The sequence below is a fragment of the Saccopteryx leptura genome, chromosome 10, assembly GCF_036850995.1.
Source record: "Saccopteryx leptura isolate mSacLep1 chromosome 10, mSacLep1_pri_phased_curated, whole genome shotgun sequence".
NCBI classification, from domain to species: domain Eukaryota; kingdom Metazoa; phylum Chordata; class Mammalia; order Chiroptera; family Emballonuridae; genus Saccopteryx; species Saccopteryx leptura.
Window position 1 is genome coordinate 35,130,914 of NC_089512.1, and position 24,775 is coordinate 35,155,688.

At 41.3% G+C, this 24,775-nt stretch overlaps 1 protein-coding gene across 5 annotated transcripts in view; it reads left to right on the plus strand.

The window, feature by feature from the left end:
- NEK11 (NIMA related kinase 11) overlaps positions 1 to 24,775 on the plus strand; it is a 290,594-nt gene that overhangs the window by 142,604 nt on the left and 123,215 nt on the right. The gene's annotated exons all lie outside the window — the stretch shown is intronic.

Here is a 24,775-nt window from a genome sequence, read left to right on the forward strand (position 1 = left end):
GATGGTAAAGGAACTGTGGAGCCAGAAAATAGTGGGCTATTTCGTTTATTAAAGTCTTACAACCGCGGACCAGCAAGCAGGCAGGGAAAACTACTTCTCTTTCTCCGGCTGATGAGGAAACAGGCCAGGGCAGGGTAGGGGGACCCTTTTCCAGCAAACAATAGCAAAAATGGCCCTTCTCAATGGTGGCAGGCAATCTGCAATCTACAATCTGCCTCCCTGAGGACAAGCACCTGCAGCCTTACATAGACTACATACACGCGGTACTGCCCCGTGCTCATGCACCAATCAGGCAAAGTATAAGCGAGCAAGCCTAACATACTTGTTTACCCAATACTGAGTTAGAAACTCACAGCAGGTGAGGGGCCTCCCTGCATGGGTTAAAGTGGCTGTCATTACCTACCCTGACTTTGGAACAGTGAGGGACTATGGATGTTCTGAAGCTTTGGTTTTCTCTCTGTAAGTGGTGTTCCTGGCCCTCATAAGTTTAAACTGAAGAAATGAAGTCAGGCTTTGGAAAATCAACTATTCAGATGCGTAATCATTGCCAGAAAAAATTGTGCACAGGGCTGTCACTGAATAGGGGAGATACGTCGTAGCCTAATGGTTGAAAACCTGAGTGAAAAAGCTGGCTATCAAGGAAGCCCCTGGCAACTGACTCTCTGGGTGTCAGTTTCCTTACCCATGAAACAAGAAGAATACCTCCTGTATGGTTGTCGTGAAAAACAAATGGGCCCAGCCGCGTGATGTCCTCCTAGCTCAGTGTCCAGCACAGTAGGAGCCAAAGAAAGCGAAGCGGTTCATGACTCTGAGGGGAGGGCTGCCACAGGGGTCCTCTCAGCCTTTCACCACTCTCCCCAGTCCCAGGACAAAGTGCCAGGACATTGTACACACCGAGTACGTATTTCTTGAATGAATGAATGAATGAATGAATGAATGATATGCTAGTCTGGACTTCTGAGAAGCAGATGCCAAGATGGGATTAAAAGTGCAAAGACGTAATTAGGAGAAATGCTTGCATGAAAGGAAATAGGAAAGGAGCTGGGAAAGGCTGAGAAACCCATCAGACTAGGAGTCAAGGTTAATTCCAAGTGGAAAGAAAGGAGGTTCGGTGAGGTGTAGTAGTCTGCTTAGGCAGACAGAGGCAGCCAAGGCGTCAGGAAGCCCTTAGGCAAAGTCTGCCATCAGAGGCCAGGTTTTGTAACTGCTGCAACTGGCAGTAGCCCGTGCCTCTGAGAGAATGCAGAGAGGGCTTTCAGAGCCCAGCACCTGGGCCCTTGGCCAGCTACGCTCCTTGTAGTTGGAGGTCTGTGAGGTGCATGCTCACGGCCGCCTGCTCATGGCTGCAGGATGGGATAACAGCTCTCTCTGGCAGCAGTGGACTTCTCCTCTCGTAGTGAGATTGAAGGTAGCGCATCTGGCTTGGCTGGTCATCTGAGCCCAGATTTGCATCTGATGTCTTCCTGACTGAGCTGTTGAACTTGTGTTGCCTCCTCTGGCTGCCGGGAGACTAGTACTTGATGCTCTTGAGGTTGGCACTGCGGGCAGCCATCTGATGAAACAAATACCTGACAAATATGTGTGGTCATATCAGATGGATACAACTCTCTTCAGGCATTTCTTTAATATATTATTTGTTATTTTCCACAAGTAGAATTTGGCAGCATAAAAATATTCCATGGGCCTTTCTTCCCAAGAATATAAAACTGAGAGTTAGGCCAGTGGGTAACCCCCAATATGGATGGCCTGTTGCTCTGTGGAAGGGCGGGGCCTGCACTATCTGTGAAGAGGAAGCCTCAGAACAGGATGTTGAATGGGTCATCTAGGACAGTGGTCCCCAACCCCTGGGCCGTGGACCAGTACCGGTCCGTGGGCCATTTGGTACTGTTCCACAGAGAAAGAATAAATAACTTACATTATTTCCGTTTTATTTATATTTAAGTCTGAACAATGTTTTCTTTTTAAAAAATGACCAGATTCCCTCTGTCACATCGTCTAAGACTCACTCTTGACGTTTGTCTTGGTCACATGGTACATTTATTCGTCCCACCCTAAAGGCCGGTCCGTGAAAATATTTTCTGACATTAAACCGGTCCGTGGCCCAAAAAAGGTTGGGGACCACTGATCTAGGATCGAGAAGTCTAGGCCCAGCCTCTGGGTTCAAGAACAAAAAATACTTATTACTCATTTTATAGATGACAAGCCAAAAACATAAGTAATTTGCTGCAGGACACTGATGTTCCTGCTTACGAGTGCTATACCTTCTCCATTTCCATCAGCATGCATGTATCTGGAGATGGCAGGTAGGAGCAGTAGATCTGCAAAAAAGCGTGTCAAATGAATTGGACTTTCAAAAGGCGGAGATTATTTGTGTGTCTCTGCTAATGGTTGTGAGCTAGCAGCTGAATTACTCCTCAGCTAGCCCACAGGTGCCAGCTGCTACCAGGAAACTCAAGCTGGTGTCCTTCTTACCTCTCCTTTTGTCTCTTTGTCATGGAGATTTCAGTAGGGTAGACCAGGTATTGAGTTACCAGTCAAACTGTAAATGATCCAATCTCCTTTGACCACTAGATGCCCATAATAGGCCCTGGCCAGTTGGCTCAGCGGTAGAGCATTGGCCTGGCATGCGGGGGACCCAGGTTCGATTCCCGGCCAGGGCACACAGGAGAAGCACCCATTTGCTTCTCCACCCCCACCCCCTCCTTCCTCTCTGTCTCTCTCTTCCCCTCCCGCAGCCAAGGCTCCATTGGAGCAAAGATGGCCTGGGCGCTGGGGATGGCTCCTTGGCCTCTGCCCCAGGTGCTAGAGTGGCTCTGGTCTTGGCAGAGCGACGCCCCGGAGGGGCAGAGTGTCGCCCCTGGTGGGCGTGCCAGGTGGATCCCGGTCGGGCGCATGCGGGAGTCTGTCTGACTGTCTCTCCCCGTTTCCAGCTTCAGAAAAATACAAAAAAAAAAAAAAGATGTCCATAATATGCTATAAGATCCAAAACCACAGTACTTTCAGTTAGGCCAGTGTCCTTTAAAATACTTTAAATATTTCCTTCATTTATACCTCTCTCTAAATTTGTATTGTCTAAATTCTATTCTTTCTTAAATATTAAATTGAAAAGAGATGCTTAGAACTATGAAAATATAACCTTTGGGTTGATGATTGATTGGAAGAACGGTGGGCAACTACAAGATGATTAGTGGTCACAGCTTAATCATGAAATTCTGAGACATGAGACTGTAATTTGTTGATGAACCATGAAGTGGTTATTATTTTCCCCATTGTCTTTGGCTTTTAGGAGACTTGACTACAAACTTTCAGCACACAGAGGAAGTTTATTTGTTTTTTCCTAGCATGTATATGTAAAATAAAATTACACAGTCATTTTTTAAGTTCCTAGACCAAGTGTTTAATCAATTTTTTGATATTAAATGGAAAAACTCCCTCTGGGATGTAAGGATTTAGTCACAGAGAAAGTAAACAAGGTAAGACATTATTTACATTTGATGTACATTTAGTTGACTATAGCTGATTTAATCTTGCCAGAGTCATGGATAAGTATTATAGTCAAACGAGAAAGCACAACTGGAACATTAAAGAAATTACCCCTTTAAATAAGGATTTATATCTAAATTCTCATATGTAAGGCTGATGATTTCTGGCCTATTATTAATTTTTGCCAGCACTTCATTGCACTTTAGCCTTATCTCAGCACCTCACAGCTGAGTTTCAGAGGAGCAGTGTTGAAAGCTGGAATAGTCTGGGTCTCGTGGGCCCTGGGCATGCTCAGAGCACGACTCTCAACCCAACTGTTCAAATGCAGAGGCTTCGCTGGCATAGGCGTTGGCTGCCTCCTGACAGCCTGACCAGCTGTCGCTTCTTAATTTTCCTTCCAGCCACTCCTAGAGCCACTCTCCTCCCCCACGCTAGGAGAAAGCTCGGACCCATAATGGTCTTACTTCACTTGCCTGAAGGAAGTCTACATGCCCTTTCCAGCTGTGGGTTGCTCTGTGACTTATGGTGTCATCTCTTCCTTTTAAATGCCCAGGTGGAAATAAGGACATAAACTCTGTTAGACAATGACATGTTTTTATTGTTTTAATTTTAGAAAAGAAAATGTTGACTGACTGCAATTCCACTTCTATATAGTTACTTTGGAGACATGAAAGCATGCCTACAAGATCTGTACACAGATGTTCTTAGCAGTTTTATTTATAGTACCAAAGATAAAACAAACGTATAGCTTATCCATGTAACGGAATACTGCTTAGCAATGGAAATAACAATTTGTTGATGCATGCAACAATATGGACGATTATCAAAACCACTATGCTAAGTGAAAGAAGCCTCAAACAAGAGAGTTTATATTGAGTGGTTCCATTTCTGTAAAGTTCTAGAACCAGCAGCACTTGAGTGATGGAAGTGAGGCCAGTGGTTATTGACCCCAGAATGGCACAAGGGAACCTGTTGTGGTGATGGAGAAGTTTGATACTTTGATGTGGTGATGGTTACCCAGATGTATGTATTTGGCAAAAGTCATTGAATTCTGTGCTTTAAATAAGTACATTTCATTGTCTATAAATTATACTCATATAGATAAAGTTGATAAATAAAAAAAACAAACATAAGATATCCAGAAAAAAAAAAAAGGGAAAAGAAAACACCATGAATAATACTCATCAGTCTTTGTTTTAGCTAATGCATGGTGGAAAGAAACTTTGGTAAAGTCATGGAGATAGTAAACAACTGGGAAGGTCTCTAGATATTACTTGGGATACATAGTTCTCAGTCCCCAGTCCTCAAAATGATCATAGAGTTTTTTTATTCTAATGGCAACTGAACAACATTGTCTTCCACCAGGAGAGCTAATAAAGTTTTGAGGTCTTTTCTCAGGAGGTAAATTGGCTATTTAAAGATGAGAGGCTGAGGTCCCTGAGCCCCTGTCTTTAGTCTGTATAGTGGGAGGGCTCCCACTGGCATGGCAGGGAACCACATCAGTAGTTTCTGCAGGACCCAGAAGCCATCAAAGCCAGTGGTCCCCAACCCCTGGGCTGCAGACCGGTACCAGTCTGTGGGCCATTTGGTACCGGTCCACAGAGAAAGAATAAATAACTTACATTATTTTCGTTTTATTTATATTTAAGTCTGAACGATGTTTTATTTTTTAAAAATGACCAGATTTCCTCTGTTACATCCATCTAAGACTCACTCTTGACGCTTGTCTCGGTCACGTGATACATTTATCCGTCCCACCCTAAAGGCCAGTCCGTGAAAATGTTTTTTGACATTAAACCGGTCCGTGGCCCAAAAAAGGTTGGGGACCACTGATCAAAGCAACTTGAGCAAAAACAAATGAAGAGTAAACGCCCAGACCCCGCCCCCAGCCTAGACAGGGAAGCTGTGGATCTACCTGGCTCTTCAGCTCTGAGAAAAGAGGACCAAATGCCACTTCTGTCTTCCTTAGTATCCCACCTCTTCCAGAGCTTTAGAAACTTAAAGACTTGATTTATAAGTATAAATTGATGGTGGGTTTTATTTCATATTTATTACATATTCCACTAAATTATATTTGTGTTTCCACCTAATTCTCATATTTACTCCTGCAGTTACTCCCTAATTTTATGAGCTCAGGATAATTAGAATAAATCTAATATTGAATGAAGATGTGCTGACCCTCCACCCTGAGGCATATTTAATAATTTAAAGTGTTTCTTCTGCATGACAAGCTGGGTAGGTGCCTCTAACTGAAATTTAAAAGATTTTACTTAATACAAAAAATTAAAGTAGACACAGAATAACACCTGCCCCAACAGCCACTTTGCCGTTGTGGCCTAAGCAGGCAGAAGAGAAATATGAGGAAAATCAATCCCCAGAACATTAGTTATTCCTAAAGAAAGTCAGCACCCACGGACCTCTCAGATAAGTTACTCCCCTGGGGAAGATGCATGTGACCCCATGGTTCATCCCTTAGCTGGATATGAATTATACAGTAATTAATAAACTAAAGGCCCAGCTGGTCGGACAGAGAACATCCTGAAGTGGCCTTGGTTATTCAGGCTTGGAATTATTCAATTAAGCAGAAAATTAAATAAGCATCAATCATGGCTTTAAAGTAGGATAGAATGCAAAATATAATAGACTACAACCTCATATAATGCATGCTCAGGCAGTGTTTTGGACATGCCATGGCATGGTTTCCCTTTAGTTGATGAAATTATTTTCCACGCACGGAAGTTTCACAGCTGTCCGCAGGGCCGTGCACCCACCACCTGGAGGTTGTTAGAATGCCCAGAGGAAGTGAAGCTGCCCCAGGAAACTAGTGCAGCTATATTGGGAAGTGTCTGCTTCCAGTCAAATAACTGTAAGGTCGGTGGATAATGGGGGGTGGTCACGTGGGGAACCCAGACCCGCGAACTTTGGCTAGGACCGCCCACAACCAAGCGCGCCAAAAGAAACTTCCCTGGAGCCCTTTGGAAAACAGCGACCATCTGCCAGCCAGTGAGACTTCACTATGTCATATTAGCCAGACTTCCCTAGAGGACCCCTTTAAATATCCCTCACACGGGTCACTCCTTGCGACTTCCCTGGCCTCCATCTCATCCATCTTTCTTTCTTCGGGGCCAGGGAACCTCGCCTGCGGGATGTGCTGTACTCAATAAAGCCTTTTATTATTCCACACTTTGTGGCCCTGGCCCCTTCATTCCTTCTCCGCAGGGAAAAATACCTTACAATAACCATCTTCAATTCATATGTTAATTTGTTGTTGAAGTGATTAAAATTTTTTGCTTTGGTGTTTAGGGCAGAATTTAATTTAGGTATTGTGATAGATATTTTAAATCTGTCTTCTCTGATCTTTGTAAAAAGTCAGGAGGGCCATGTCAGTATCAGCACCTCCTAGATTCACTTGTCAAACTTTCTTTTTTTAAAAGCACATCTAAAAAAAAAAAAAAAAAATTTCCAGTAAGGAACAATTGTATCAAATACCTTTTATCATTCATGACTAACAGCATTTTACAATTTCTCTTTTTCTTGTCTAAAAAGAAATTCAAAATAGAAAAATAGGAAACTTACAAAAAGATCTCAAATGATTGTCATGTTTCATAGTCTTATGTCTGTGTATGAACAGTGTAATGAATATGACTTATTCTTTATATATATATATATATATATATATATTTTTTTTTTTTTTTTTTTTTTTTTTTTTTCCTCTGTGTCTCTGCAGAAAGTACGTTTGTGATGTCGCCAGCATTTGCAGGTCCCCGGTTAGGCTAGTCTCTGAGGTTGCAGGGTTGGCTCTTCATAAATTCCTGTTATTGTTTTCTGCATTGGCACCCACATGTAAGGATACAGTTTTATGAATGTGCAGTGTAACCTACATACCCAGCTTCCCAGCTGACTTTGATCATCCTTCCCTGCTAACCCCTTGACATGGCCGGGTTTCTCTCTCTGACTTGATAGTGTTAGTGGGAGCTTCTTCTTGCTGTTAAAGGGTGTCTGACTAAGAACATATCTGTCCATGAGTTTCATATGTCTGCGATCTTTCACTGCATTTTATACCTGGGTATTTTGGGTGTTTGACTTTACCCTTTTTATATATCAGGTTAATTTTTCTTTTGAATCTAAGAAAAATAAACAAACCCACCCCCTTTCTCCAGCTTAACTCTATGTGACCTGTTTTCCTGGCTTCAGATAGCACAGAATTAAGTTAAGTTCCCCTTACTTCCCTCCACCCTGCACCTCCCCACAACCCCATTTTTAAATATAATAATTTGAGCCTGACCAGGCAGTGGTGCTGTGGATAGACCGTTGGACTAGGATGAAACCCCAAGGTCACTGGCTTGAGTGCAGGCTCATCTGGTTTGAGCAAGGTTTACCAGCTTGAGCCCAAGGTCGCTGGCTTGAGTAAGGGGTCACTCGCTCTGCTGTAGCCCCCCCCCCCAGTCAAAGCACATGTAGAAAGCAGGCAATGAACAACTAAGATGCCACAACAAAGAATTGATGCTTCTCATCTCTCCCTTCCTGCCTGTCTGTCCCTATTTGTCCTTCTCTCTGTCTCTGTCACACACACACACACAAACATATAATTTGACAATTTGTATAAGTGGTTGCTTATGAACAAATAGTCTGCAGTTATATATTTAGCCTCCTTTTATTTGTGAGATCACACATTTTTAACAACACTAATTTTTGTGTTCTCATGGCACCTGAGTGAGAAATTTTAGTGCTATACTTAAAAGGGCTAGAAAGTGACTGTGGGTTAAGAAAAAGCAGGTTTTGAAAAAAAAATTTTTTTAGTGTTTTCTTGGCCTCATTAGCTCTGTATCATTGATGAGGAGAGTGAGTCACTGTCCTGACTGTGCCAGCATGGTCACACGCCATGTTCTCTCCTGTGCCCAGGACCCCATCGCTCTCTGGAGCTTTCTTGGTGACATTGCACACCTCACATCTTCCGTTTACTCTCAGTTAATCTTCCTCCTACAGTCGTTGATCTCTAAGCTCAAAATTCCACCTAGCAGGTGTTATAGTATAATTATGTTTCCTATTATATTGATTCAAATTTGATGGCAACCCTGAGAAGCATGCGCAGAACAGAGGTGTGTCACAGCACAGCCGCTGAGAGCCAACAAGCCAGCCCCTTGTTACTGAAAGCACAGTCTGAGGACCAGCATCACTGCCATCCTGAAAACTTACTAGAAAGGTAGAATCTTAGACCCCACTCTAGACGTACTGGATCAGAAGAGGTAACAAAATCTCAGTGATTTACGTTTGCAAAGCCCTCAGCTAGGCTCTAAGCTCAGTGACGGCATGGGGCAGGTGACTACTGGAAAGATGAAAAGTAAAGGAGCAGTCTTGGAGGCATGGGAACATGCTTTTTGAGTCCTCTAGCCATTGCTCCTTTGTTTATAAATACCCTTCCATTTAAATAATTGCTTATCTGAACCAACAACAGTACAAAATTATGGTTTCTTCTTTTGCAATGACCATAGGATAGTGTTTAGTTTAATAGAAGTGGTCACATAAAGTCATTCTCCCAGACACCTTAATGCATTTGCTAAATATACACACTGATGGGAGTAAGGCATTCTATCAAGCACAGTGTGTGGTACAGGTGCACTCTGGTCCTTTTTGTTGTTTGCAGCAGCTTTGTTTCCCATTGGAACCCATGACGGCACTTTACATATGACATACAAGGAGCAAACACCATTTGGTACACATCTCTTTGTTTTTTTAACATGCTTAGTAAGGCTTTTCTTTGAAAATAGTTATTTACTGGTTGTGCCAGCTGGTTCCTCTGGGAAACAGACACTAAGACGGAGTTAGAAGTACAGAAATGTACTGAGGGTAATTTCTGTTGCAAGAATAATGGGAGTGGATCAGGAGTAGAGCCTTCAGACAGTGGTGCAGGCCTGACACCTCTAAAAGGTGAACAGGAAGAAGTATCAGGTAGCAAGAGCCTCAGACTTCACCGAAGTCCGGAGACTGTTGTTAGTATTCAGGGTTTCATGAAGAAGAGCTGCAAAGGAATGAGGCAGCAACAATACTGCAAGTGGAGAACCCCAATCTCTCCTGATGGAGGTGCCTTAGAGAGACCAGTTATCCAATTTATTAAGCAGAAACATGACACCATGTATAAGAAACTAACAAGCAGAATAGAGTGTACAATTTTATTATTTAGTTTTGCAAAACAGATCAGATTTCTCTTGCCTTTTCTGAGACATAACCGCCCATCATCTGCTCTCTGGTTCCTGACCTGCAGAAAGCTCCAGCAGGGCCAAGCATCGTGTCCTTGGGACCTTCCCTGGATGCGACTGCCTTCAGTCACGTATGCTTGGTCTCAACTTTCACTTCCTCAGGATGGGAACAGAAAGTCACTCAGTACTTTGGCTTTCCTCCAACATCTCCCCCCTTTTTCTTTTCTTTTCTTTTCTTTTCTTTTCTTTTCTTTTTTTTTTTTGGTGGCAGAGACAGAGAGAGTCAGAGAGAGGGACAGATAGGGACAGACAGACAGGAAGGGAGAGAGATAAGAAACATGAATTCTTCGTTGCAGCTTCTTAATTGTTCATTGATTGATTTCTCATATGTGCCTTGACTGGGGGGCTACAGCAGACCGAGTGACCCTTTGCTTGAGCAAGCGACCTTGGGCTCAAGCTGGTGAGCCTTTCTCAAACCAGATGAGCCCGTGCTCAAGCTGGTGACCTCAGGGTCTCAAACCTGGGTCCTCCACATCCTGGTCCGATGCTCTATCTACTGTGCCACCACCTGGTCAGGCTCCCCCCTTTCTCTTTAACTCATTCTGCAACATTATGGGGTACAAGGAGGCTCATCCTCCGGAACGTCACGAGTTGCTTCTGCTCTTTCTCCAGACTAAGCAAATACAAAAACAAAACAGAAATGACAATGTGCTTATTGTAGAAGCTCCTAATGATTGTAAATGTTTAACAGGGTTTAGTTTAGATAATCTATCAGCAATACTACTTAATAAAGGTATACTAGAAAGCAATTTCAGTTTTTCTCTGAAAGTGTCATATATATCTTTTTTAGAGCCTCATCTTCTAAATACATTTCAGGCGAGTTTTGCCATTGTCTATGCATCTGAACAGGAATCCAGACTCCGGTTCTAGCTTTAAGTATATACAGAGAATTAACAGATTGATTATAATTAATAGAGAAATTGAGACATGAATAAAAAGAACAATTCACATAGGTAATGAGATTAATTGATTCATTCCAGAACACAGGACCAATCATGAACATATAAAGTAGACATACATAAGTCTGAAAGGTCTACCCTTATAATATATAGAATAAGGTGATATGACCCATTTTTTATAATAGATTAACCAACCCTGTGATTTTATCTTGAAGCAATGATTTCCTGCACCTATACAAATGGGTAATCTATCTGATCCCACAGTATAATTTGATGTAACCTGTCCTTCTTCTTCAGGCCTTACGGGCCCATGGCTGTCAAATGGTCCTGGAAGCTAAACAGAATTATTAACATAAACAAGAGAAGGGGGTGTTTTTCCAACTAACAGGTCTATTTAAAGGAAATTAGGAATATAAACTCAATAAGAATAGTTCCGCTTATTGTTACAGACACAACAACCAATATTGCCAGAAACAGAGTCAAGGATGTTTTTGCAGTCTTAGTCCCAATTAAAACATTTTCTGCCTCCTGGTTAAGTTTTTTCAGTTGCTCCCAAGTAGGCAGTTCAGCTTTTTGTGTTGCAGTTGTCTTCATCTTCACTTCTCTATAACCTTTGGCTCTAGGCTTAGTCTCTCCATTTCTCTTCTGGTGGCTCAAAGATGTTAAATCTCCCTCTCTTCCACTTCTGTCTCATGACAAGGCTTCAATTTTCTGGAAGGTATCCACTGGTCTCCCATATCTGTGGAGATAAGAGCAAATCCTCACCCCTCTATTTTGCCCACATTGCTGTTGTAAATCAGCAAACTGTTCCTGTCCAAAAAGTTTATTTTGTATAATATTAACAGGAAGATAAGCGTTAGCATTCTGATTAGCTTGACTATGAGCCTGATCCTCCCACCAAGTCATAAATTGTAAATATTCCGCTTTTGAAAGAATAGTCCAAGCTAACATCTCCCAACAACAGAAGGAGGAGACAGAGGCCAATTATCTCGGTCAGTTTTGAAAGAGTTAGTACTATGTTGAACCTTCACATCAGAAAGTTTAGACTGTAATTCAAAAAATTGCTCCTTTTGCAGGATGTGGCCTGAGAAGCAGCCAACTGCCTGAAGCACCTTGAGGCAAATTCTTGAAATGACTTATCAGGATCCTGCTTAATTTCTTTGTTTCACAGACCTGAGCACATCTTTACACACAAACAAGACAATTTTCAGCACAGAAACACAAGTGCAACACCTAACTTCAATTAATCCTAACACTTGAATTACTATTTGACTTCTAACTTTGAATATACCTTACAATGCATTAACTAAATTAGCGAGTCTTAAGGATCAATATTCTATTCAATTTAAATTTAAATGAGCACTCCTTACAAGTTCCAATTTTAAAACAAAAAATGTAGGGATGAAACTATTTTTTCAATATAAGAGCCAGCATTTCCAATTTTTGCATGCAAGGACTTAATTCAGGCCTTAAAAACAGACACATTTTAGACAACATTCTACAAAGACTAAACAGAAACAAGAATCAGACAAACCAGAGAGAAACCCAGGATTTCAGAGCACAGGCAGGTTAGAAAGATGCCTGACTGATCCTAGGGCATTTTCTGAGAGGGACTAAGTGATGAATGGGACTAATCAAAATCTCCCCAAGAAAAAAAAAACTTGAGGCCGTGGAGAGATTTTTCTAATCATATCCATCAGGAGTCCCTTGTCTAAATTTCCAGGCAAAGAATAAGAAAGAAACAAAGTGATAGTTCAGAGGATTGTAGCTAAAACATTAAAGAAAATCAGACCATAACAGGAAAAGCTGTGACTTTCCTAATACCTGAGTCTCCTATCCATTCTCAAATTCTATAACTGCTGTGACGGGCAGTTCAGGTTGACTATGCTGAGACCTCTCCTCCACCCCAATTCCCTCTGAGCGGCAAACTAAGTTAATAAATTCTGGTAACCCATTACCATCGGACTAGCCTTTTGAAGGAATGATTTCTCCACTCTGATGAGCTCTCCAGAGAAACTTCATTACTAATTTCCACTGTCGTAAATTAAGTAAAGTTCTCCCTGTGGGGGGTAAACCAACAACAATGCCTTCTAACTAAATACCATAGTTTGTCTAAAGTTTCTTTCTTAACTTTGACTTCGGAACTATCTAACAATCTCTTAAGCAACTGCAAATAGGCATTGGCTTCACAGTCACTTGATGGGGAATTCCCCATTGTTCCACTATCCCAGAGTAGGGATTTACCAATCCGCACAAATCCCTCTGGTTCCCTTGGGCTGAAAACCAAAAGCAGTCTCGAAGACTTATTTCCTCTTCAAGTCCCTGTTTGGGCACCATTTGTTGTTAGTATTAAGGGTCTTGTGAAGAGAAGCCACAAAGGAATGAGGCAGCAACAATATTGCAAGTGGAGGACCCCAATCTCTCCTGGATTGAGGTGCCTTAGAGAGATCAGTTATCCAATTTATTAAGCAGAAACATGACATCATGGCATAATAAACTAACAAACAGAATACAGTGTACAATTTTATTATTTAGTTTTGCAAAATGGATTAGATTTCTCTTGCCTTTTCTGAGACATAACACCCCACCATCTGCTGTCTGATTCCTTACCTGCAGAAAGCTCCAGCAGGGCCAAGCATCATGTCCTTGGGGCCTTCCCTGGACGCGACTGCCTTCAGTCATGTATGCTTGGTCTCAACCTTCACTTCCTCAGGATGGAAACAGAAAGTCACCCAGTGCTTTGGCTTTCCTCCAACATGAGACAGACTCGGTCAGTGCAGTGGGGTGTTCTGGATCAAACATTCCCCATAAAGGAATGCCACACTGGGCAGAAATGCATTGTCCTAGTATCCCTACCACCTCACATGCTCAACAGATCCTCAGGTGTGGCAGTGGAAGGCTGTCAGCTCACTGCAGGCCTTGCAGCTCATCAGCAAATCTTGGAAGGAGATTGGAGAGGCAGCCCTCCATAGACGCCACAGCGGATAATTTGAGTCATTCCATATGCTTGAGATGAATAAAGCAGTATTGGGATAAACAGTCTATAAATTAAAAACAAACAAAAAGAATATTTATACATATATATATATAGTGTCAAAGCAAGTTGTAATATTTTCTCAAGTTCCACATAAAATCTTTGAATTGGTTCTGAATCAGTTTTTAACCACTCAGGAGACCTTCTGATTATAGCTTATAAATACCTTCACCATATAAATTAAGTATGATTTGGAATGCAATACTTTTACTTGCTATAGTTTTTGCATTTATGAGAAATATAAAATCACTCAGGTTGGCTAGTTTTGTAAAATTGTGGTCTTCATTATATCCATCTGGGCCAGTTAGTTTAGGTACCAAGAAAAATTACCTTCTTTGTCAAGACTGTAGACAGTTCCTGTAACTAAAGTCAAATCCCCACAAATGTGTACGTCTCCTGTTGGCAGTCAGGGATGCCATTGTTATGCCCAGAAGGAGCACCCAAGACAAAGTACTTTCTTTAAAAGATGCTCCTTTGCCATGCCTGACCAGGCAGTGATGCAGTGGATAGCGTATCAGCCTGGGAGGCTCTGGGTGTGTAATGAAATGAGGGAGTTTGTCTGAAACATAAGTGTTTGTTCTACACTCTACTTTGGAGGATGTATCTATAAATGACTTCTTGGTTTTAGACAAGTTGTTCCTAATTCTTTCCATTATCTTCTGCTTTAGTAAGCTATAAAGTTTTAAGTAAGTGCACTCTGTGATGTTCACACAACAATGACATTGCCTAATGACACATTTCTCAGAAGAGTCCCCATCATTAAGCAGTGCATGACTGTATTTAAAATCCGCAGTCCCATTTGTCACATGTCAAGTGCTGAAACTAATATGACATTGTATGTCAATTATATCTCAATAAAACTGGAGGGAAAAAAATGCTTAAGAGTCACGTGTGGTGAGTGGCTGTCATATTGGACAGCACACTTCTAGAACATTTCATCATCTCAGTGAAGTCCGACTCAGTGGTATTACTCTAGGATAAAATCTTCACAACTGATTTTTTTAAGTTCCACAGGTGCTTCCAGCAGGAAACCTGTTTCAATAGTCACTACAACTATTAAATGTTCAAATTAAAAACAAACAAAAAGAATATTCATACATATTTCACAGAAATCCACTAGACTATTAGAGTGCTTGAAAGAAGTTTGGAGCCAGACTTTCTCTTTTTCCCACTTCTGCCATTTACCAGCTATGTGAACTTGGGTGGGAAAAAAAAATCCCAAGCCTCAGTTTTCTCACCTGTATAATAGGTGAGAAATAGATATTTCAACTGTCTAAAAATAAAACTCACAAAAAGAATTGTTTTTCTCATTTTCTACCTCTTACTGTAGAGGAAGAATTGGTTTGCTGAAATGGTCAAATACTGACAACCTGTTTTTATACATTAGGACATTGAGGTGCAAAGAGATAAGGAGAAAAGGAGTATTGTTGGTCTGGGACCCAGCCCCAAGTCCATTACCTTTTCAGCTCAGTAAAAGTTATTGTCTCTCAAACAGAAGGCAGCTTTCTGCTAAATAGAGAAATGATTACAGTCCTACCTCCAGATCTCAGGACCCAGTATAGCGATATTATTACACTGCCTTGGACTAAACACATCTCAGGAAAAGCCCCAGAGGTCTTTTAGAATTTATCTAAGAACAGTTTCCTTTTACCCAGCGAAGGACACAAATGGCATTTATTGAAAACCAGTTGATCATGTAAATAAATCATAAGTGTTCAAACCAGTGGATTATACAAAACTAAAGAGGGAACAGAACTTAGAGATGAAGTCTCAAGGGAAATATACAGTTAACAGTCATTAGTGACATATGCGGTAAAAAGTCACTGAAACTTGAGTTAGGGAGGGTTACACAGGACAGAGCTGGCCTGGAATGCCATTTCATGTGGGTACGCTTCCGGCGTGTCTAGGTAATGTTCGGTTTATTACATAGCCGGGCATATAGAAGCGTGCTTGGTGAGTTCCCATCTCAACATTCTTGTGTGGCCTAAATAATGTATAAATATTTTTATTTCAGTTCCTATGTGACTGAAATTTTATGTTCTTTATTTAAAAAAATAGCCAGTGGTGTTTTTTTTTCCTCTGAAAGATTTATAACTGATTCTTTTCTCAAATGGCTATTTGCCTCTCTGAGCTTCAAAACTTGTTGCTTTGTCCGGTTCTATAGAAATCTCTTCAAAACCAGTTGGGGATTTTTTTTTTCTTTCTAGCTTCCTTTTAAGAATTCTGAAATTCTTTCTTTTAGGAATTCCCCACTGCCGTTATCCTTGTACCTCTATCCTGGTAACTTCGTATCCTAATTGATCTTGTTGCTCCTGGGAGATACACCAAACACCGCTTTCAGCAACATTCAACCTTCAACAACTAGCTACTGGGTGCCTCCCCTGCCGGGAGCAGGGAACACAGAGTGCAGTAGTAAGCTGGACAGACTTTGTTCTACCCTTAGGAGCCTACTGGGAACTTTTCCTCTAGCCCCAATCCTTTCCTTACTTCCTGCAGTGGGTTGAATTGTGGCCCCTAAAGGTTATTCCCTTCTGGTGGAACGAGTCGAGGAGCATGAAATGAGACACTGCAAGAGCTCATATTACATATTTCTGGATATTGTGAATAATTTCTTCATTGGCACTGCCCCGTTAAACAATTTTTAATAAACTGGAAAGAAGGATAATGAAGCCGCAGGAGCGCCTTTCATGAGCAGGGCGTTCTGAGGTAAAAACCCGGCTCTGTTTGAATTTTATGGGTGTGAAATCATTAATAAGCAGAAATAATGTTGCCTATGTTATTGTAATGGTCATAAAAATCTGCATCTTGCTGAGATGATGCACTTCTGTGCTTTGGTCGACATAATTTTATGTGCTAAGTAGGTGGAGGCAAGGTCTTGAAATTGTTTGAGGGGCCTCCTGCCGGGATAATTGTGTGGTGAAGTGTATTCATTTACTTACATATATTCCCCCAAAGAGTTGGGGAGTTTCTAAATCAATCACCCAAAAGCCTGTCTCCAGCGTTCACCGGGCGCAATAGTTTTTCATCACTGAGAAATCTCGCCTAAGATGCAAATGGCCTGATAAATTATTTTGTGTTACTTAGACCTTCAACTTTTCAGAAAAATAGTCCTTGGAGAGCTGTAGCACCAGCAAATGCAATCAACTCTTTCGAGCAGGCTGACTTGCAGCTTTTATCACCATGCAAATAAAACCTTCAGACAGAGGAAGGTATGATGACAGCAAAATGTGCTTTTCCCCTGGTGGCAGGGGATTGCAGAGCATGTCTTTAGATTGATTGTTCTGTGTCAGCGCTGATAAGTTACATGTATAGCTAGCTATCTCTTTCAGTTTCTCTCGTTGTATTCTTCAATGAATAGATCCCCGTTTTCTTTCATTTTCTCTTGGGAAGTTATAAGATTATTTTTTACTTGAATGACCTGTTGAAAATTAGGTGCATCTGATAAAGGAATGTAATGCACTGATGGCATTAACACAACTCTAGTTTTCTAGGTGGGTACACAGCAAAAGCACTGGTGGGCCCAGGTTTATGTCTATACATGCACCTCTTTCATCAGCAAGATGTGTTAGACTCCAGTCGTTTCCTAGGGGGCTTGTCAGTGGGATCCTATTAAGTCAGATCCTCAGTCAGAGATGCATAACATTTTCTCACTTTAACACTGATAATTTCCCCCCTCACAATTGTTTAAAATAATTATTTCCATTTTCTTGAGGGAAGCAATACTATACTTACACTATTTGCCTTGTTAAATTTTTATAAATTTATCTTTTCTAGTTAAAACTTTTGGGCCTGACCAGGCAGTGGCGCAGTGGATAAAGTGTCAGTCTGGGACACGGAGGACCCAGGTTCAAGACCCCGAGGTCGCCAGCTTGAGTGCGGGCTCATTGGATTTGAGTAAGGCTCACCAGCTTGAGCCCAAGGTCACTGGCTCAAGCAAGGGGTCGCTCTCGGTCTGCTGTAGCCCCCCTCCAAGCCCCCGGTCAAGGCACATATAAGAAATCAGTCAATGAACAACTAAGATGCCACAGTGAAGGATTGATGCTTCTCATCCAGCGGTTCTCAACCTGTGGGTCGCGACCCCGGCGGGGGTCAAACGACCAAAACACAGGGGTCGCCTAAAGCCATCGGAAAATACATATTTATTATACAATACATTTTTAAATAAAATATGTATTTCCAATGGCTTTAGGCGACCCCTGTGTTTTGGTCATTCGACCCCCGCCGGGGTCACGACCCACAGGTTGAGAACTGCTGTACATCTCTCTCCCTTCCTGTCTGTCTGTCCCTATCTGTCCCTCTCTCTGGCTCTGCCACACACACACACACACACACACACACACACACACACACACACAAAACAAACAAACAAACAAAAAAACCCAACTTTTGGTAATCATATCAGACCATTTTAATTGTTAATTATGCTTGTTTTAAATTGAGGTTTACAATTGATTTAATAGGAGAAACCACAACCATTTGTAAAATAAAAAAATATATTTTTTCCTCTTTTATTTCTTTAAGAAGTTTACATCCTATCTAGGGTCATGCAGTTGGATGCATGTTCTCAGCTTTGTTTTTTATATGGTAAATGTAAAGTAAGGAGTTTTACGGCGTAGTGAGAAATCAAGAGAGGCAGAGTGGGAAGATCTGAGGTAGAGCCCACCCTTCCCACACAGACTGTGTGACATCAGACATATTCCCTAACTTTTCCAAATCTCAACACTGTTATCTGTAAAATAGATTTTGAGGATCTGCGGAACCGTCCTACTGCCTAAGTCAAGCAAGCACCATCTCATCTGAAATGCTACATTTGCCTCCAACTAGTCTCTGGTCTCCAACTAATTCATTCTCTACGTGGCTGCCGAAATGACCTTTAGATATGTAAATGTGTGTTGAGGATTCAAGATAAAAAGTCTTTCTATTGGCCTTCAAGGCCCCTGCATACTTGCCCACCCTCCTGCTCTCCCAGTGCCACATTCCACCCCACTCTTGTTAGGATGACTAGTCATCCCATGTTGCCTGGGACTTTCCTGGTTTTAGTACTGAAAACTGGAATGGTTGGCCATTCCTGATGGTCTAGGGACAAGGACTTTCTTTCTGTTCCCTGAGTGTACCCACATCTTTCCCATCTCAGATCCTTTGCAGGTGCTGTTTCTCCTGGAAGCCACATAATGTTATGTAACTGTGTGCCTGGCTCATGTCTCTGCATTCTTTAGCCTTCGGTTTAAATGTCATGTTCTCAGAGGATTCTTCCTGGAACCACTGATGTCAATTAGATCCTGTGAAGTAATAGGAAATTCATACATACTAGTATATATATTGCTCTCTGCTCCCAGTTCATGGCATAGAGCTTCTGAGTCCCTTGGAATTTTCTGGATGATAAGAATGTCTTTTGTTCTAATGAGATGACTCTTAGTGGGTTCTTGGATGGGGTCCAATCACCAGAAAGACCAAATCCTGATTAGAAGCTTGGAACTTTAAGCCTCACCCAGAAAGGAGAGAGGCTGAAAATTGAGTTAATGATGGATCGTGATTACATGATGAAGCCTCCTTAGGAATTCCAAAAGTATGGTGTTTGGAGAGCTTCCAGGTTGGTGAACATGTGGATTTCTGGTAGAGTAGGGTGCCCAGAGAGGGCATGGAAGGTCCACACCACCTTCCCACACACTTTGTATCTCTTCTATCTGGATGTTTACTTTGTCCTTTATTGTCTCCTTTTATAATAAATGGGTATAAATGTAAGTAAGTGATTCCCTGACCTCTGTGAGCCATTCTAGCAAATTACTAATCCCAAGGAGGGAAGCAGGGGAACATACAGCTGGTCAGTTAGAACAGGTCACAACCTGGACTTGCAGTTCTCATATGAAGTAGGGGGGAGAAGCTGTCTTGTAGGACTCAGCCTTTAATCTATGGAATCTGATGCTATTTCTAGGTAAATAGTATCAGAATTGAGTTAAATTCTAAAGGAAACCCAGCTAGTGTCACAGAATTGCTTGATGGGGGAAAACCCCATACACATTCAGTGACCAGAAGAGTCACAAGTGAAGTGTTCTGGGTGACTAGTAAAGGGGAGACTCACAAGAGAAGTGAGTTTTTCCTACACAATCTCATGTGTTATTCTTACTTATTGAAGTACCCCTGGGCCACTACATACAGTCGTGCCTCTGTGCACAGCACAGTGTCAGGGATCCCCCTAGACTGCATGTGATGGTGCTCCCAGGACTGGCATGGAGAACTGAGCCTTGAATCCTGCTTTGCTTTTTAGTACCTTTAACAGTTGTGAAATGTGTAATATATACAAATATATCTGAAGTTTATATGATATACACAGTAAGCCCTCACATAACATCAGTAGGTTCTGTGAGTTTAAGTGAAACGATATATAACAAAATCAATTTTACCATATGTTTATGTATATAAACATGAGTTAAATTCCTATGGTAGTGAATCAATATTATAATGAGGTGATATTAAGTAAAACAATGTTAATCAAGAACCTGCTATATGTGAAGAATGTGCGTGTGTGTGTGTGTGAAATTTTTATTTTTTTTATTTTTTTTATTTTTTACAGAGACAGAGAATGAGTCAGAGAGAGGGATAGACAGGGACAGACAGACAGGAACAGAGAGAGATGAGAAGCATCAATCATTAGTTTTTCATTGCGCGTTGCAACACCTTAGTTGTTCATTGATTGCTTTCTCATATGTGCCTTGACCGTGGGCCCTCAGCAGACGGAGTAACCCCTTGCTGGAGCCAGCGACCTTGGGTTCAAGCTGATGGGCTTTTCTTCAAACCAGATGAGCCCGCACTCAAGCTGGCGACCACGGGGTCACGAACCTGGGGTCCTCTGCATCCCAATCCAACTCTCTATCCACTGCGCTACCGCCTGGTCAGGCTGAAATTTTTATCCACCCTGTTGGTCTGTAAGTTTGAGTGCAGGGATGCTGTTAGTTCTGATCATCTTACTACCCAATAATCAGCACACTTAGTGATTTATAAACTGTGCTTAATAAATACTTGCTTAATGACTGAATAGGAACATGGATTTGGTGACTGTTCCATGAGGTGATATATCAAAGGCCCTTTGTAAATTGAAATAATTATGATTGTTTCTTTATGATAAACAGTAAACAAAATAGAAAATGATTATTAGTTTTCACAGATATAGCTAGGTTTTACTGTGATATAAAACTCTTAAAATGTTTTTTTACTCTATCAGCAGTCTTTAAGACTTTACAGAGACATATGGTGATAACCACATTGATCAGTAGAACAAAATATAAAGAATCCAGAAACTTGCCTAACTATGTATATGAATTTAATATATGAAAATGGCATTGTTACTTAGTGAAGAAAGAAAATATATTTGAATAAGTGGTCTTTAAACAATTGCCTGTTTGAAAAAAAATTAAGGTTTCCACCTTATAGTACAGACAAAAATGTATGCCAGTGTATTGAAATTTTAAGGCATAAAACATTAAACAAATCTAAGAAGAAAATATTGGAGGATATTTTCATAATCTTGTTAGAAATTTCTATATAATTATGAAGTAAACCCACAAGGCATAAAAGACACACAGATTTGCCTATATAAAAATACAAAAACATCTTAGAAAGACATAAAGTTAAAAGACAAATGAGAAATAACAAATTAAAGATTAAGAAAATATTGGTGTTCCTGGCCAGTTGGCTCAGTGGTAGAGCATCGGCCTGGTGTGTGGATGTTCAGGGTTTGATTGCCTATCAGAGCACACAGGAGAAGCGACCATCTGCTTCTCCCCTTCCCACCTTCCCCTCCCACAGCCATGGCTCAAATGAGCAAATTGGCCCTGGGTACTGAGGATGGCTCCATGGTCTTGCCTCATGTGCTAAAATGGCTCAGTTGCCAAGCAATGGAACAGTGGCTCCAAATGGGTAGAACATCAGCCCCAGACAGGGATTGCTGGGTGGATCCCAGTTGGGGCACATGCAGGAGTCCATCTCTCTGCCTCCCTGCCCCTCACTTGATTAAAAAGCAAACAAAAATCCCCCCAATATTTGTAATTTTTATAATGTATTTAATTTGTAAGTATAAAATATATATACCTGCTTATCTATTCCTCTTTCTAGCTATCTTTCAATTCTTAAATCCAATAGAAAAGGAAGATAGAAAAATGAGCAAAGGAAATGACTACTTTCATGAAAAACTACTACAAATAGCTAATAACGAAAAATTCAACCTCATTAAAAATTAAAGTCATAATATGTCACTTTTTTCATAAAACAAACAAAGAGTTATAAGACTGAGAATATACAGTATTAAGAAAAGTACGGGAGAAAAACAGGAGTTTTTATACATTTTGGGTAACATAACTAATTTTGAAGAAATGTTTGATAATATTTTTATTCAATTTAAAAATCATCTGCAAAGTATTATTCTAGATGTTAAGGATACAGTGGGAAAAAAAATGATAACTCACAGAATGTAACATTCTAGAAGAGAAGTTAGAAAATGAATTTAAAAAAAATAAATAGAAATAAAACATAGTATCTTATAAAACACAATGGAGTTCTACTTTTGTCAATGCAGGCTGAGCAATGCCAACAAGTTTTCACTAGACTAGATGTGCATAGACCACCAGAGACTTGAGATATTGAAAACATTTGACATAGACTATAAAATAATGCTGTTCTAGGCTCTGGCCAGTTGGCTCAGAGGTAGAGCATCTGCCTGGCATGTGGAAGTCCTGGGTTCAATTCCCGGTCAGGACACACAGAAGTGACCATCTGCTTCTCCACCCCTCCCCCTTCCCCTCCTCTCTCTTTCTCTCTCTCTCTCTTTCTTGCCCTCTCACAGCCATGGCTTGAATGGTTTGAGCAAGTTGGCCCTGGGCACTGAGGATGACACCATGGTCTTGCCTCAGGCACTAGAATAGCTCAGTTGCCAAGTATAAGGCCACTGGCCTGGCCTTGCAGGTTCTCATTGGATTTGGGAAGGCGGGAAAGGAACTGTAGAGCCAGAGGATGGTGGGTCATTCCATTTATTAGTCTTCCAAAGGTGGACGAGCAAACAGGCAGGGCAAACTGTTTTTCTCTCTTTCTCTCTCTCTCTTTTTCAGGATTCACAAGCCAAACAGACTAGGGGGGAAAACCCCTTCTCCTGCAAACCATAGCAAACAATGGCTTTTCAAAGCAGGCAGGCACTCTGCAATTTATAATCTGCCACCCTGAGGGGCAAGCTTCTGCAGGCTTACATAGACTACACACATGGTGCTGCCCCGTGCTCATGCACCAAGCAGGCAAAATAAAAGCAGCAAGCCTAACACTTGTAACACACTTGTTTGCCCCACATCTAGCAACAGAGCAGTGGCCCCAGATGAGCAGAGTATCACCCCATAGGGAGTTTTCCTGGTGGATTCCAGTCGGGGTACATGTGGGCGTCTGTCTCTCTGCCTCCCCACCTCTCACTTAATAAAAAAAGTGGTGTTTCCAATGTTTAAAAAAATAAACAACAAAACTTTGACTATATTTGCAGGAAATAAAACACTGTAAAATTATAATGCCTATTGGAAAAGCAATCCAGTAGAATTTATAGAAATGAAAAATTCAATAGACTGAAATTAAGAACTCAGTGACTGATTTAACAGCAGATTAGATACAAATGAAGCAGAAATTAATGAATGGGAAGAAAAGTCATAGGCATTATAGCATGGATAGACAAAGCATGAAAATTACAGAAGAAAGGGACAAGAGATTGAGGATACGGTGAAATTTCAAGTCATTTAATTGGAGACCCAGAAGGAAGGAGACAAACAATATTTCACACAAGGAGTGTAAATGTAGATTTTAAACACATTGCATTTGGGGGTTTAATTTATCATGCATCTTTTTTTATTTTTTATTTCCTACCCAAAGCCTGGGTTAGAAGCAGGTCTTTATTGCATCTCCCTGAGCGAGTAGCTAGAAATTATTTGGACACCTGATCACAGAAGGTACAGTCTATAGAAGGTCACAACCTCACACAGAATTTTGGCTCCTGCCTCTGAATGACTTTGGGGTAGGGGATTGTCAGTGGGAGTTAGTGTTTGAGTAAAACTTAACTTGATAAGCTGAAATCAGATACTAACTAAAATGATTTCTCACTTTTGATGGGCTCTTGCATCTAGAACAAGCTCAACAAGAGCCTTTTCTTCTCAGATGAAAAGGCCTTTCACATTGGCTTCATTGCGGGCTTCACTGACCAGAGAGTGTTGTATAATTTTCAAGTTTACTGTGATTGGATGCACTCTAGATGCAGCCAGGGGTTCGAAGGAGAGGCTGCTCCTAGCTCCGTAGTGTTAGGGATTTATCAGGAGTGACCAGTAGCTACTTTCTGTCTATAGAGCAAAGTCGACCACTTTCTTAAATGGTCAATAGTAAATATTTTAGGCTTTGCAAGCCATACTTACTATCTCTATCACAACCACTCAACTCTTCCATTGTCTGAGGGAAACAGCCATAGATGATATGGGCTGTGCCAGTGTTCAACACCACTTCCTTTACAAATCAGGCAGCCCAGATTCAGCCCACAGGCCATGGTTTGCCAATCCTTGGTTTGAGTCATTTTTTTTTGCTCATTGCCTTTGTGTTCTGAGTGTGTTAGTAGACACTCTAACAACACTGGGAAAATGTACGTTTGAAAAGAAATTTGCTCGATTGATGTTTTCCTGCCCTTTATTGAAACTAGGCTTGGGCTTCACTAAAACATAAGCTTTAGATGCTATAACCATGCAGATGCACAGCACATCCATGTCTCCCTAGTTATTAAATAGGACAAACTTAACTTCAATATGGGATGATTTAACATTGCTGTTTACGGACAGAATTTGAAGCAAATCGGGAGGCATGCCCTGGACTTTGCCATTGTGTGTTGCAGGAGGACAATCTCAGAGCTCAGACACACACGCTAGAGGGGCTGCAAGCTGTCCCTCCCTGTTCCCCCACACACACCCCTACCCCCATTCCAGTGTTCTCTGGGGCTCTTCCTAACAATAACTAACAAAAACCCTCATCCCAGAGTCTGTTTCTGGAGAACCCTTCCTAAAATACCTAGCTTTTCAAAAAGTCGGAAGCAATTCCTGGCT